The 16542-nt window shown below is 52.8% G+C and overlaps 2 pseudogenes; both read right to left on the bottom strand.

Moving 5' to 3' along the window:
* Nucleotides 1–5392: 5392 nt before the first annotated feature.
* Nucleotides 5393–10086, bottom strand: LOC121404403 (annotated as a pseudogene).
* Nucleotides 10087–10197: 111 nt separating this feature from the next.
* Nucleotides 10198–16263, bottom strand: LOC121404399 (annotated as a pseudogene).
* Between the last annotated feature and the right edge of the window lie 279 nt (nt 16264–16542).

Genomic DNA, 16542 nt, shown 5'->3' on the forward strand with positions numbered 1-16542 from the left:
CTGGCACCGTAAAGGCGGTAATCGGCCTGCTGGCCGCTTCCAAGGGAATCTGCCAATACCCATCCTTCAGATCTAGGCTGCTGATAAATCGAGCCTCTCTCAACTGATCCAGGATAAAGTCTATCCTTGGCATGGGGTAGGCATCCTTAACCGATTTTGCGTTAATCTGTCGGAAATCGACACACAGTCTCCACTGCCCGGTTTTCTTTTTGACCATCACGCTCGGCGAACTGTAGGCGCTCCGCGACGGCTTAATGCATCCCAGCTCGATTAGCTCGTCTACCTTTTGGTCGATTTCGGCCTGCATCTTGGGATTCTTGGGGTAGTATCTTTGCTTGATGGGCTGTGCATCCCTCATTGTGATCGTGTGCACCGCCACGTTGGCCGTCCCCGTCATTTCCTTGAACTCGGCCAATTCCCGATCGAGGAATCCTTCGACCGTTTCCTTCTCCCGCGTCTCCTCACTCGACCCTTCCTCTGGGGACTCGGTCATCGTCTCTCCGTCTGTCGAGGGCGCCGCGATGGCCTCCACTACCGCCACGGATAGCCTCTCCTCCGGCCGTCCGTCCCGTCGGCCTTTCGCAGGGGGTTCACGACCCTGTGCCCCGCACATGTCACCTCTGCGCCGACTGCGGTCAGGAAGTCCCAGCCGAGGGCGTCGATCACGCCCGGTAGCACGAGCAACGACATCCACACCTTCTTGTCTCCGAACGCCATTTCCACTTCGAGTTGGGTATTCACCTCTTGACTGTGGCCGTCTGCCAGCCGCACGCGTTTCTTCGTCTCGTGCTCGCGTCCGACTCCCCGCAGCTGCTCCGCCAATTCACAGCTAATGAAACTGATGGTGGCCCGGGTATCCACCGTGGCCTTCCATTCGTTTCCCGCGATCACCACCACAGCGGACAGCTGCACTTCCTCCTCGGCGAGCCCGCCGACTAGGTTGTTGGGGCCTCCTCTTGCGACCCCGGCACGGCCCTTCGTGGCTTGGGTCGCGGGGCGTTTCCCGCCCGTTTGCAGCATTGCCAGGTCAGCACGCCGATCTTGCCGCACTGCCAGCAGTATGTTAGTGGGCGCCCTGAGCATGCTTGCGCCCAATGTGCGTCACTCCCACACCGCCGACATGCTTGCGCGGGGTTCTTCACGAATCCCTCTTCAACGTTGGTGTCTACCTTCTCTTCTGCCTTTGGCGGCGTTGGCTTCCGATCCGCTGACTTGGTGGTGTCGGTCACTGGCTCGTCCTTGCATCGTCGGCATACCTCCGTCCCGGCCGTCTTGGTGAATGGGTTATTGGCCTTCGCCCGACTCGTCGGGTCCTCTCGATGGAATTCCACCCGATCCCTCTCCAGCGCTTCAAACTCATCCGCCAGGGTCATCAGCGTTTCCATATCTTTGCATCTGTGTGGCATGCTGTTCTCACGGATTAACTCCAACTCTTCCTCTGGTGGGCACTTCAATGGCCGGACGAGCGTCTGCATCTCCACCATATAATCCTTGAAGGGTTCTCCCCACCTCTGCTTCCGCGTTCATACCTCCTGGAGCAATTTTTCAAAATAACCCCTCGGTAGGAAGAACGCCTGGATGCTGCGTGAGAACGCCGCCCAAGATTGCCAATGCTTATTGTTGGCGACAAACCACGTAAGCGCCCGCCCCTTCAGCAGCTCGGGCATCGCCCTGGGGATCATATTCAGTTCCAGCCCATACATGTCCGCAGACCATTCGACCTGCTCCAAAAATTCAAGTGGCTTTGACGTCCCGTCGAATCGGAACGACCACTCTCTGACCTGTTTGGTCACGTGCGCGTAGCTTGCTCGCAGCTGCCTCTTCGCTTGTTCGTCTCCCGTCGGGTGTGGGCTCCTTGATTCCCGTTTACCTGAGGGAGCTGGGATGGCCGTCCTCTCTTTGCTTTCTGTCCGCTGTCGGCTAGGGGATCGACTCTTCATCGGCACGGCCAGACTGGTGATGAGCTCCTCCGCGGCCTCTGCCGGCAGTTTCCACATTCCCGACTGTCCCGTGCCGCCGGGTACGGCCAAGCGTTCGTACGCCTCTTGCTTTTCCTCCATCTGGGGCGTGGGTGTAGTTCTGCCTGCTCGTAGCTCCCATTCTTCGATCAGATCGGCGTATTCTGGTTCCTCTTCATGGTTCTCCACCCAGTCTTTGAATGCCCGGCGCATCTCGGACAGCGTACCTTCCAGCTGCAGTCCAAAGGCTAGGCTACATTGAACCAGGTCCTCCATCCTCATCGCATGGATCCATTGTCGTCTCCCCATTTCTTCCTTTCGAACTCGGCACTGCCTTCCCTAAATCGATCTTACTTTGTCACCAGGCCCCACGTTGCGCGCCAGTTGTAACGAACCGTTTTGTCCGCCTCTTGTGCGCTTGGCGTACTCAGCGGCCGGTGGGTTCGTTGCAACGAATTTGGATGTTGCCTGGTGGACAAATAGATAGACTTGGTTGGCTTCTTTAGACACGAGTTCTTTATTGGTATCTTAGGAAGTATGCTTAAGGACGACGACTTAGCCTATTCTTTGGTTTATCACTACGGTCACTATCACTATCGGTCCTTCTCGACCACTCGCCGCCCTCGGAATCCCCAAGCGTGGAACTGTCGGCTCTAAGAACTAGTACGACTACGATTCCTAGCGCTAGGCCCAAATCCGCCGTACTCAATTCGCACACGACACGTTCGCTCTCAATGGATTCTCCTGTTGAGCAAGCGGTACACCAGGTCCTTTCTTCTGACACTCTGAAATGACTTTCGACTGTCCGAGCCGCTGCCGCGGGCCTCCTTTTATTCTCTCGTTGATGCACGGCCGCGGCCCATCCGGATATCCGCATAACCCGGATAGCCCTTAGCCCCCTAGGGTCCATGCGTGTGGGGATACCATTTCTCACAAGTTCACTAGACCAATTTGATTTCTCAGTTCAATGAATCGTGGTGCTTGCAATATCTTTGTCAATATGTCTGCAATTTGTTTATCTGTTGAAATATAAACAAGATTTATCAAATTCTTCTCAACTTGTTCCCTTGTAAAATGATATTTTATATCTATATGTTTTGAGCGTTTATGACATGAGGGGCTATTGGCAATACTTATGCAACCTTGGTTGTCTTCATATAACTTAATTGGATTCGTTAATTCAATTTTTAAACTTGCTAGTAAGCCAAATAGCCTCTCGAACAGCTTCAAATAAAGCCATATATTCTGCTTTTGTTGATGAAGCAGCTACCGAACTCTGTTTTCTTCTGTTCCAACAAATTACGTTAGATTTAAACATTTTGAATATGTATCCAGTTGTGATTCTTCTATCTGATTCACTCCCAACCCAGTCTGAGTCTACATAGCCTATAATGTAATTATTTATTTTTACTGCTTTCCGAAAAGTTAATTTCAAATCAATTGTTCCCTTAAGGCACCTTAAAACTATATTTAAGCATTGCCAAAGTTCACTAGAATAATAATTCACAATAACGACTTAAAAGATTGACAAAAGTGCTAAGTTCTGGTCTTGTTCATAACATTACATAATTAAACCTGAATTTAAACTATATGATTTAATTTACTTGGTAGAGAACAGTTTACTGGATTGCATTTATCCATATTAAACTTCAAAATTATATTTTGTATATAAGCAACTTGACTTATTTGACTATCATTGTCTAACGACTTTAATTCCTAAGAAAAATTGTATTTCCTTTAAATCAGTCATCCTAAATTTATTCATCAAATATGTTTTAAAATCATTCATAGTTGCTTGTAGTAGGGCGCTTCCTAGTGCTGCAGATAAGCCCTCAGAAGATCCAAAGTGTCCCGCAATGAATAGGCACAGTATGATGTTTAACAAATCGGTTTATTGGGCACTCGAAACGGCGCGGTTGTTTGATATTATGTGTGTATGTATGTGGGTGTGAATATAAAACGATTCTATGTATCGACGCGTACCGGAATGTACGGGGGTGGGTAGCATACTAAACTCCCGCTTAGTGAGCTGGCTGCCCGCCAACTCGCTAGCGCCAGGCAAGAGAGAGCGCGCTCCGGCTGTTAACAACAGCCCCCTGCCAACTCGCTGCTGCTACTCTCAACATCCTCCCCCCCTTGCAGGACTGCAATGGAGAACCTCTATGGCTGAGTGCACGCCCCAGAAACAATCCATCCGAATACGGTGCTTTGGGCCACGGGAAGACCTTCTCCTAGGGCGAGGAACCCGGGTTGGATCACCTTCTGGTAAACGTCGGCGCCGAGCACGAGGGAGACAGTGGATGGGCGATGGAAGCGCTCGTTGGCGAGGCGAATGTCGTCGAAACGGGTTCGCACCGCCTCGGTCACGAGGCGTAGTGGCGTGCGGACGCGCAGGCGGGGCTCGACCTTCAGCACTGCGTCCACTTGGAAGTTTCCATTCTTGGCGCGGACAGTCGCAGTGCACACCTTCTCGGTGCCAACCCGCGTGGAGGGCGTAGCCACGGATGGTGCCGGATCTTCCACGACGGGGCGGCTTTCGGGGAGACGACGGCGTCGTTCAACGCTAGAGGCTGGAGCCGCCGGAGGGGCTGGTCCGGAAGCGCGGCCTGAACGCTGGGACGCACGGTTGTGGAGTAGCGTGTGGTGGTTCCCACCGCACACTTTGCAGCCCTTGGTACTGCGGCAGTCTCTGCCGGAGTGCCGATGAGCCAGGCAATTAGCGCAGTACTTGTTAATCAAGACGGCTCGGAGTCTCTTCTCGGCGTCCAGGCGAAGAAAGCGTCGGCAGGCACGGAGCGGATGGCTTCCGGAGCAGACACGGCAACGGTAGGAGTTACTACCTCGAGAACGTCTACTCTCCGAAGTGCGGGTGTTACGAGACCGTGGAGCCATCTCTAAATACGGAAACTATGGCGAAAGAAGAAGACAAAGAATAGGAGACGGGTTAGTAACGGGATAGGAAGCGGGGGACGCGCACGCTCTTCGTTAAGGTTGGATGGAGCGAGGAGGTTCTACGGACAGAAGAACGACCTTTGCGACGGGCCTTTTGAGGACCCCCCCGTGCAGTGAGGATGTCGACTACACGGACCCGATCGTCGGCGCCGGGGTACACGGAATGGATTCGTCCGAGACGCCATTCATTAGACGGCAAGTTGTCTTCCTTGACGACGACCATATCACCAATATGCAGATTGGGCGTGGGCGTTTGCCATTTGGTCCGCTTGTGGAGTTCCTTGAGGTATTCCTCTTTCCACCTACGACATAACTGTTGGTTGAGTGCCTTCAGATGTTGCCATCGATTTATGATCGAGGTGAGGTCACCCTTAACTTCTGGCTCCGCCGTCGCCATTAAGGGTCCCCCCGTAAGGAAATGCCCGGGAGTTAGGGCCAGTAACTCCGTCGGATCTTCAAACATAGGCGAGAGCGGTCTGGAATTAAGGCACGCCTCTATTTTCGAGAGAAGCGTGGAGAGCTCCTCGAAGGTGTATCTACGAGTGGACGTGGCCTTATAGAACAGGGTTTTGAAGCTCTTCACTCCGGCTTCCCAAAGTCCCCCCATATGTGGGGCTCCTGGTGGGATGAATTTCCACGAGACCCTTTGGTGACTATACGCATCAATCACAGAGTCCTTAAATGCTTCTAGGAAATCACGGGCCAGTACTGTGGCTGCGCCCACAAAGGTCTTGCCGTTATCGGAGTGGATACTCTGTGGACAGCCTCGTCTCGCGACGAACCGCGCGAAGGCAGCGAGAAATTTCTCGGTGGTGAGGTCGGACGTAGGCTCCAAATGAATAGCCTTCGTGGAGAAACACACGAACACGCACACATACCCCTTGGTAATAAGGCACGCCCGCCCTGTGTAGTTGCGGATTTCGAAGGGACCGGCGTAGTCAATTCCGGTGTGCGTGAAAGGTCGGGAGAATGAAGTTCGCTCCCTGGGGAGATCCCCCATCAGTTGAGTTTGCAACTTCCTTTTGTGGATAAGGCACACTTTGCAAGAGTTCACGACACCCTTCATCAGCTTCTGAATCCGTGGAATCCAATACTTGGATCGGATAAGTCGCACCATCAATTGGCTGCCCCCGTGAAGAGTGATCCGGTGTGTGAACTGCGTGAGGAGTCGCGACAAACGACAGTTATACGGAAGAATTATGGGATGTCGCTCGTCATACTTCAGCCCTTGCGCCGTAGATACACGGCCGCAGGAGCGTATGACCCCATGTTGATCCATAAACGGATTCAAATTCAGGATAGAACTTGATCGAGGCACTGGACGCTTCTCACGTAAGGAGTGATACTCTTGAGAATATTCTCGGCGCTGAGTTTCTAGGATAAGAGTTCGTTCAGCCTCGTTAATTTCCCCGCTTGTAGGATGGATCTCCTGTACGTACGGTAGTTTTCGGCAGCGCTGTAGGAAACGCAGGACGTACGCGCGGACTCGTAGAGCTTTTTCAAGCGTGGAGAACCGCTCGAGGAAGTCTTCGGGTGGGCTGGTTGTGAAATGGACTTTCACAGCCCGCTGCTCGAGGTCTATGACGGGGGTTTCCTGATCTTGGAGCGGCCATTGAGAGCGTGGTTGCTGTAACCATGAGGGCCCATGCCACCAGAGATGGTTGTCAACCAGATCCTGTAGAGGAACCCCCCGACTGGCTAAATCCGCCGGGTTGTGCTCGGAGCGCACATGAGACCACTTTTGGGTCTCGGTGGTTTGAGCGATTTTCGTTACTCGATTGGCCACGAAGGTGGTCCAATGGCATGCAGGCTTGTTCAACCAGGCGAGAACGATTGTGGAATCTGTCCAGTAGTAACAGGTAGACCCTGTCGTCGGCATACTTGGCAGGATAGCCGTCGCCATTTCGGCTAGAAGCACGGCCCCGCACAGCTCTAACCGGGGAAGCGATACGGTTTTTACGGGCGCAACTCGTGTCTTCGCTGCCAGTAGATGCACGTCGATACGCTGGCCCATCTCAACGCGAACGCGGCGCCGTAAGCCTTTTCTGAGGCATCACAGAACCCATGGTGCTCCACCTTAACGGATGGCTGGGAACCAATCCACCTTGGGATACGGATCTTGGTGAGACAGGAGTAGCTACGCAGGAAGGCTTGCCAGTATTGACACAGTTCGTTGGGAAGGTTCTCGTCCCACTCCAGTTCCTGCAACCAAATTTCCTGCATGAAGATCTTGGAGCGGACGATGAACGGTGCCAGCCACCCTGCAGGATCAAACAGTTTCGCTATCTGCGAGAGGACTTCTCGCTTGGTGTAGGATGACTCAAGCGAGAGCACCGGAGGAACAAAGAAGAACTCGTCGGAGGTCGCTTTCCAGCGAATGCCGAGGGTCTTTGCCGTGCTCTGTGCGTCAATCTCCAGGAAATCAGTGTGGAGGAGGTGGTCACTCGGAATCTCGGCCAATACGTCCTTGTGGTTGGCTGTCCACTTTCGTAGCGGAAAACCTGCCGAACTGAGGGCGGCCTGTAATTCGCGGATGGCTAGCTGAGCCTCCTGTGTGGAGTCAGCGCCGGCGAGGACATCGTCGACGTACATAAAGTGCCGAATGATATGACTAGCCCTGGGGAATTGCGATTGGACGTCGTTGGAAAGCTGTTGAAGGACTCGAATGGCGAGAAAGGGGGCGCAGTTGACGCCAAAGGTGACGGTTTTCAATTCGTAATCACGAATTTCCCCCCTCTGCGTTTCGAAACAAGATTCTCTGGAAACGAGTGTGTTCTGGATCCACCCAAATCTGACGGTACATTTTGGTGATGTCGGCGTTGAACGCATATCGGAAGTAGCGCCATTTCAGAATCTGAAGGGTCAAATCGGATTGTAGGACCGGGCCCGCGTGAAGGAGGTCATTCAAGCTCGTTCCGTTCGCGGATGGGCTGGATGCGTTAAACACCACACGAAGCTTCGTTGTAGTGCTATCGGGTTTGATTACTGCGTGGTGAGGGAGATAGTAGTTGTTGGAGTCGTGGCTCGGAGGGACCTCTGTCATGTGGCCCAGATCTGAGTATTCTTGGATTACGGAAACGTACTGTTCGTGCAACGGCGAATCTCTTTTCAGCCGATTCTCGTTCCTTAAGAACTGGGCTAGTGCGATGGACCTTGAATACCCTAGGCCAGACCCGAGATGACCCGGGTCGCGGAATGGTAGGGTTACCATGTATTTTCCGCTTGTTGCCCTCGTGGTGGTTTGTAGGAAGTTGCTTTCGCAATAGGAATCGGACTCTCCTACTAACTTGGTTGGTAGATCCTCCACCTCCCAAAACTTTGTGAGGAGCTTGTCTAATGGAGCATCGAGGACGTTGGACACTTGTGTGGAGAAAGATGCGATTCGGTTCGGGGGGCACTGGGCACCGGACCAGTAAGCAACCACCCGAAAATCGTTTCCTGCCCAAGGAGAGAGCCACAAATGTCGGTCTGTGAACCGCTCAGAAGGATGGAGGGAAGGATATCGGCTCCGATCAGGACATCTATCTGCGAGCTCTCATAGAAGGTGGGATCAGCTAATGGCAGGTTCGGCAAATCTCGCAACGCACTTAGCGGAATTGGATATGACGGGAGATTGCCTGCTAGTTCCGGCAATACGTAAGCCGCGGCTTTCAACTGCAAGCCCGGCTTAGTCGGGGAACGAATGGAAAAGTGGCAGAGCTTCTTGGACTGAGCTGCTACCGACTGACTCAGGCCTGAGACTTGTGCCTGAATAAGGCGGAATGGTAGTTTGATGATGTTAAAAAGCCGTTCCGTAATGAACGTAGCCTCGGAGCCCGAGTCGATTAGAGCGCGGGCGCGGAAATTTGTCCCCAGGTGGCAAATGTTAATTATTGCCGTGCCTAGAAGAACGGGCCTGGTGCCCGAGGTGAAATAATTTTGCACGGTGGGCTGAGCGTCGGACGAATTGGAAATTTGCGCGGATGTGGACGACTCACTGGAGGCAGGAGTACCGCGATGCAGCAGTGTATGGTGACGGGCTCCACACGTGAAACAATTGTGGGCGCTGGTGCACTCTCGGAGCTGGTGACCTCGGGCAAAACAGTTTAAGCACAACTGCTTCGTCTTGATGCAGCTTGAACGTGCTTCAACGTCCATTTGGAGGAAGTGCGGGCAGAGCCGGACCGGATGATTCTCTTTGGAGCAGAGATCGCACTGCTTCGGATTAATGTGGGTCTTGAAGGAGTGAAAGTTCCTCGTAGGAGGACTGCCTTGAGACCGGAATGGGTTGGCGTGGCTTCCGGAGGATTGCGGATTTTGACTGCCTTTGGACGGTTGCTGATGCGGATCGCTTCTAGCCTGGGAAGGGTCGCTCTCCATGGCCTCTAGCGTCAGGTACCGCTGTGTCAGGAAGGAGTCGATTTCCGTCCATGGAGGCATTTCCTTCTTGTCAGTCACTGACGCTTCCCACAGAGCCCGGGTCAGTTTTGGCAGCTTGGATGCACAGATGGTCACCAGAATACTATCCCAATTGTCTGTGCAGACCTTGGAGTGGGCCAGAGCAGTTAGAACACCTTGAATGGTGCTCTGAAGCTCTTTCAAGGCACGACTAGTCTCGGAACCCACGCGAGGCAGCAATAGCAGGATATTTATCTGGTTGGTCACTAGGAGTCGATTATTTTCATATCGACTACGAAGGGCTGACCATGCTGCCTCGAAACCGTCATTGGTAAGTGGGGACTTTTCTACTATGGCTTTCGGATCGCCACGGGTTTTAGTAGTGAGGTGGTACAGCTTTTCCACCGGGGACAGCCTCGGATTGTTTATATAAATCGCTGTGAATAGGTCGCGGAACGTCGGCCAGCGAACGTAATCCCCTGCGAAAACTTCAATGTCACAGGGGGGCAGCCGACAACCGCCCTGGGAGGTCTGCGGCCCGGGAGGTCGGAGGTCTGGGCGGTCTATTTGGGCTATGAGGTCCGCCACGCACCGCTCATAGCCCTCATAGCACTCGCCATACATTTTCTGAATTTCCTCTTGGTCTTCAGGGGCCTCGCACAGCATTGCCAGCGAACATGCCTCAAATTCAGCATCCACCTTGGCCCACATGTTTTTGAGCTGGTCACGACGGACCTGTGAGACCGCGGAGGATGGGGTGGCGGTCCCTGGAGTGGTGAGCCGTGCCTCCAAGGTGGTCAGCCTATCGATGGCCGCCACAAACTTGGCCCGTGCGGAGGTGACAATCGGCTGTGCCATTGGAAGTGTGGAGCGAGGATCGACTAGTTGCGGGTATGGAGGCGAAAGCACCTTAGTCGTGATCGGCGAAGGAAACAGCACCGATTTGGTCGTCGCCGCCGTGGCACTCGTGGAAGCCCTTGGAGTACCTAAGGACCTTGCCCTTTGAGTCCCCGAGGTCGGCGTTGATGGCACGGATGAGCTAGATGGCCTTGATCTACCAGGCGTAGGCACCGCCAAAAACTTCTTGTTGTCTTCCACACCTGTTGGCATACTAAGAAGGACCGCACGCGGAAGCACAAATGAACGCCAAATGAGGACTGTGCGGATAAAGCGGAAATGGACACCACACCAGAGGCAGAACAACAAGGAATTGTTTTCCTGTCGAGCACGACTATCGGACGATATTCCTCAAGAAAATTGATATTTTCTTATTGGCAGTGGTTTTAATGCACGAAAAAGTCGAAAACGGAATCAGCACTAGACTACGATATTTGATATATCGGTATTGGATTTTATTTCGTCGTAGTGGGTGATGTGTAAGACGATCTTAGAGCGAAAACGGAAGTGTTCGGGAAAACTATCGGATGATATGACGCAAGAAAAAAGGATATTTTTCTTGTCCCCGCGGGTTTGGCGCACAAAAGAATCACAATCGGGATCCGCACTAGACTACGATATGTTTAAATATCGGTACTGGAATGGATTTAGTCGTAGTGGGCGATGGACAAGGTGATTTGCGAAAAAATATTAACTACTCGATGGATACGAGGCCCGTGAGCGATACTTTTTATTTTTGCCACCACTAGGTTTTTTTTTTTGGTTTGTCACCTCTAGTTTTTTTTGCAATTTGGAATTTGGCGCGGAAAAATGCAAAAAAGACTGCGGAAATGAGCTGTGCCTCTTGTTGGATGAATTTATCCCGGATGTGGGGGAAATTGCTCGGGCTGTGGGTCACTTTAGGGGCGCCTGGAATGCTTAAATTCTTGGTAATTGCGAAATTTGCGAAATCACGGGCCAGTACTGTGGCTGCGCCCACAAAGGTCTTGCCGTTATCGGAGTGGATACTCTGTGGACAGCCTCGTCTCGCGACGAACCGCGCGAAGGCAGCGAGAAATTTCTCGGTGGTGAGGTCGGACGTAGGCTCCAAATGAATAGCCTTCGTGGAGAAACACACGAACACGCACACATACCCCTTGGTAATAAGGCACGCCCGCCCTGTGTAGTTGCGGATTTCGAAGGGACCGGCGTAGTCAATTCCGGTGTGCGTGAACGGTCGGGAGAATGAAGTTCGCTCCCTGGGGAGATCCCCCATCAGTTGAGTTTGCAACTTCCTTTTGTGGATAAGGCACACTTTGCAAGAGTTCACGACACCCTTCATCAGCTTCTGAATCCGTGGAATCCAATACTTGGATCGGATAAGTCGCACCATCAATTGGCTGCCCCCGTGAAGAGTGATCCGGTGTGTGAACTGCGTGAGGAGTCGCGACAAACGACAGTTATACGGAAGAATTATGGGATGTCGCTCGTCATACTTCAGCCCTTGCGCCGTAGATACACGGCCGCAGGAGCGTATGACCCCATGTTGATCCATAAACGGATTCAAATTCAGGATAGAACTTGATCGAGGCACTGGACGCTTCTCACGTAAGGAGTGATACTCTTGAGAATATTCTCGGCGCTGAGTTTCTAGGATAAGAGTTCGTTCAGCCTCGTTAATTTCCCCGCTTGTAGGATGGATCTCCTGTACGTACGGTAGTTTTCGGCAGCGCTGTAGGAAACGCAGGACGTACGCGCGGACTCGTAGAGCTTTTTCAAGCGTGGAGAACCGCTCGAGGAAGTCTTCGGGTGGGCTGGTTGTGAAATGGACTTTCACAGCCCGCTGCTCGAGGTCTATGACGGGGGTTTCCTGATCTTGGAGCGGCCATTGAGAGCGTGGTTGCTGTAACCATGAGGGCCCATGCCACCAGAGATGGTTGTCAACCAGATCCTGTAGAGGAACCCCCCGACTGGCTAAATCCGCCGGGTTGTGCTCGGAGCGCACATGAGACCACTTTTGGGTCTCGGTGGTTTGAGCGATTTTCGTTACTCGATTGGCCACGAAGGTGGTCCAATGGCATGCAGGCTTGTTCAACCAGGCGAGAACGATTGTGGAATCTGTCCAGTAGTAACAGGTAGACCCTGTCGTCGGCATACTTGGCAGGATAGCCGTCGCCATTTCGGCTAGAAGCACGGCCCCGCACAGCTCTAACCGGGGAAGCGATACGGTTTTTACGGGCGCAACTCGTGTCTTCGCTGCCAGTAGATGCACGTCGATACGCTGGCCCATCTCAACGCGAACGCGGCGCCGTAAGCCTTTTCTGAGGCATCACAGAACCCATGGTGCTCCACCTTAACGGATGGCTGGGAACCAATCCACCTTGGGATACGGATCTTGGTGAGACAGGAGTAGCTACGCAGGAAGGCTTGCCAGTATTGACACAGTTCGTTGGGAAGGTTCTCGTCCCACTCCAGTTCCTGCAACCAAATTTCCTGCATGAAGATCTTGGAGCGGACGATGAACGGTGCCAGCCACCCTGCAGGATCAAACAGTTTCGCTATCTGCGAGAGGACTTCTCGCTTGGTGTAGGATGACTCAAGCGAGAGCACCGGAGGAACAAAGAAGAACTCGTCGGAGGTCGCTTTCCAGCGAATGCCGAGGGTCTTTGCCGTGCTCTGTGCGTCAATCTCCAGGAAATCAGTGTGGAGGAGGTGGTCACTCGGAATCTCGGCCAATACGTCCTTGTGGTTGGCTGTCCACTTTCGTAGCGGAAAACCTGCCGAACTGAGGGCGGCCTGTAATTCGCGGATGGCTAGCTGAGCCTCCTGTGTGGAGTCAGCGCCGGCGAGGACATCGTCGACGTACATAAAGTGCCGAATGATATGACTAGCCCTGGGGAATTGCGATTGGACGTCGTTGGAAAGCTGTTGAAGGACTCGAATGGCGAGAAAGGGGGCGCAGTTGACGCCAAAGGTGACGGTTTTCAATTCGTAATCACGAATTTCCCCCTCTGCGTTTCGAAACAAGATTCTCTGGAAACGAGTGTGTTCTGGATCCACCCAAATCTGACGGTACATTTTGGTGATGTCGGCGTTGAACGCATATCGGAAGTAGCGCCATTTCAGAATCTGAAGGGTCAAATCGGATTGTAGGACCGGGCCCGCGTGAAGGAGGTCATTCAAGCTCGTTCCGTTCGCGGATGGGCTGGATGCGTTAAACACCACACGAAGCTTCGTTGTAGTGCTATCGGGTTTGATTACTGCGTGGTGAGGGAGATAGTAGTTGTTGGAGTCGTGGCTCGGAGGGACCTCTGTCATGTGGCCCAGATCTGAGTATTCTTGGATTACGGAAACGTACTGTTCGTGCAACGGCGAATCTCTTTTCAGCCGATTCTCGTTCCTTAAGAACTGGGCTAGTGCGATGGACCTTGAATACCCTAGGCCAGACCCGAGATGACCCGGGTCGCGGAATGGTAGGGTTACCATGTATTTTCCGCTTGTTGCCCTCGTGGTGGTTTGTAGGAAGTTGCTTTCGCAATAGGAATCGGACTCTCCTACTAACTTGGTTGGTAGATCCTCCACCTCCCAAAACTTTGTGAGGAGCTTGTCTAATGGAGCATCGAGGACGTTGGACACTTGTGTGGAGAAAGATGCGATTCGGTTCGGGGGGGCACTGGCACCGGACCAGAAGCAACCACCCGAAAATCGTTTCCTGCCAAGGAGAGAGCCACAAATGTCGGTCTGTGAACCGCTCAGAAGGATGGAGGGAAGGATATCGGCTCCGATCAGGACATCTATCTGCGAGCTCTCATAGAAGGTGGGATCAGCTAATGGCAGGTTCGGCAAATCTCGCAACGCACTTAGCGGAATTGGATATGACGGGAGATTGCCTGCTAGTTCCGGCAATACGTAAGCCGCGGCTTTCAACTGCAAGCCCGGCTTAGTCGGGGAACGAATGGAAAAGTGGCAGAGCTTCTTGGACTGAGCTGCTACCGACTGACTCAGGCCTGAGACTTGTGCCTGAATAAGGCGGAATGGTAGTTTGATGATGTTAAAAAGCCGTTCCGTAATGAACGTAGCCTCGGAGCCCGAGTCGATTAGAGCGCGGGCGCGGAAATTTGTCCCCAGGTGGCAAATGTTAATTATTGCCGTGCCTAGAAGAACGGGCCTGGTGCCCGAGGTGAAATAATTTTGCACGGTGGGCTGAGCGTCGGACGAATTGGAAATTTGCGCGGATGTGGACGACTCACTGGAGGCAGGAGTACCGCGATGCAGCAGTGTATGGTGACGGGCTCCACACGTGAAACAATTGTGGGCGCTGGTGCACTCTCGGAGCTGGTGACCTCGGGCAAAACAGTTTAAGCACAACTGCTTCGTCTTGATGCAGCTTGAACGTGCTTCAACGTCCATTTGGAGGAAGTGCGGGCAGAGCCGGACCGGATGATTCTCTTTGGAGCAGAGATCGCACTGCTTCGGATTAATGTGGGTCTTGAAGGAGTGAAAGTTCCTCGTAGGAGGACTGCCTTGAGACCGGAATGGGTTGGCGTGGCTTCCGGAGGATTGCGGATTTTGACTGCCTTTGGACGGTTGCTGATGCGGATCGCTTCTAGCCTGGGAAGGGTCGCTCTCCATGGCCTCTAGCGTCAGGTACCGCTGTGTCAGGAAGGAGTCGATTTCCGTCCATGGAGGCATTTCCTTCTTGTCAGTCACTGACGCTTCCCACAGAGCCCGGGTCAGTTTTGGCAGCTTGGATGCACAGATGGTCACCAGAATACTATCCCAATTGTCTGTGCAGACCTTGGAGTGGGCCAGAGCAGTTAGAACACCTTGAATGGTGCTCTGAAGCTCTTTCAAGGCACGACTAGTCTCGGAACCCACGCGAGGCAGCAATAGCAGGATATTTATCTGGTTGGTCACTAGGAGTCGATTATTTTCATATCGACTACGAAGGGCTGACCATGCTGCCTCGAAACCGTCATTGGTAAGTGGGGACTTTTCTACTATGGCTTTCGGATCGCCACGGGTTTTAGTAGTGAGGTGGTACAGCTTTTCCACCGGGGACAGCCTCGGATTGTTTATATAAATCGCTGTGAATAGGTCGCGGAACGTCGGCCAGCGAACGTAATCCCCTGCGAAAACTTCAATGTCACAGGGGGGCAGCCGACAACCGCCCTGGGAGGTCTGCGGCCCGGGAGGTCGGAGGTCTGGGCGGTCTATTTGGGCTATGAGGTCCGCCACGCACCGCTCATAGCCCTCATAGCACTCGCCATACATTTTCTGAATTTCCTCTTGGTCTTCAGGGGCCTCGCACAGCATTGCCAGCGAACATGCCTCAAATTCAGCATCCACCTTGGCCCACATGTTTTTGAGCTGGTCACGACGGACCTGTGAGACCGCGGAGGATGGGGTGGCGGTCCCTGGAGTGGTGAGCCGTGCCTCCAAGGTGGTCAGCCTATCGATGGCTGCCACAAACTTGGCCCGTGCGGAGGTGACAATCGGCTGTGCCATTGGAAGTGTGGAGCGAGGATCGACTAGTTGCGGGTATGGAGGCGAAAGCACCTTAGTCGTGATCGGCGAAGGAAACAGCACCGATTTGGTCGTCGCCGCCGTGGCACTCGTGGAAGCCCTTGGAGTACCTAAGGACCTTGCCCTTTGAGTCCCCGAGGTCGGCGTTGATGGCACGGATGAGCTAGATGGCCTTGATCTACCAGGCGTAGGCACCGCCAAAAACTTCTTGTTGTCTTCCACACCTGTTGGCATACTAAGAAGGACCGCACGCGGAAGCACAAATGAACGCCAAATGAGGACTGTGCGGATAAAGCGGAAATGGACACCACACCAGAGGCAGAACAACAAGGAATTGTTTTCCTGTCGAGCACGACTATCGGACGATATTCCTCAAGAAAATTGATATTTTCTTATTGGCAGTGGTTTTAATGCACGAAAAAGTCGAAAACGGAATCAGCACTAGACTACGATATTTGATATATCGGTATTGGATTTTATTTCGTCGTAGTGGGTGATGTGTAAGACGATCTTAGAGCGAAAACGGAAGTGTTCGGGAAAACTATCGGATGATATGACGCAAGAAAAAAGGATATTTTTCTTGTTCCCCGCGGGTTTGGCGCACAAAAGAATCACAATCGGGATCCGCACTAGACTACGATATGTTTAAATATCGGTACTGGAATGGATTTAGTCGTAGTGGGCGATGGACAAGGTGATTTGCGAAAAAATATTAACTACTCGATGGATACGAGGCCCGTGAGCGATACTTTTTATTTTTGCCACCACTAGGTTTTTTTTTTGGTTTGTCACCTCTAGTTTTTTTTGCAATTTGGAATTTGGCGCGGAAAAATGCAAAAAAGACTGCGGAAAT

The sequence above is a fragment of the Drosophila obscura genome, unplaced genomic scaffold (genome assembly GCF_018151105.1).
Source record: "Drosophila obscura isolate BZ-5 IFL unplaced genomic scaffold, ASM1815110v1 contig_20, whole genome shotgun sequence".
Taxonomy (NCBI): Eukaryota; Metazoa; Arthropoda; class Insecta; order Diptera; family Drosophilidae; genus Drosophila; species Drosophila obscura.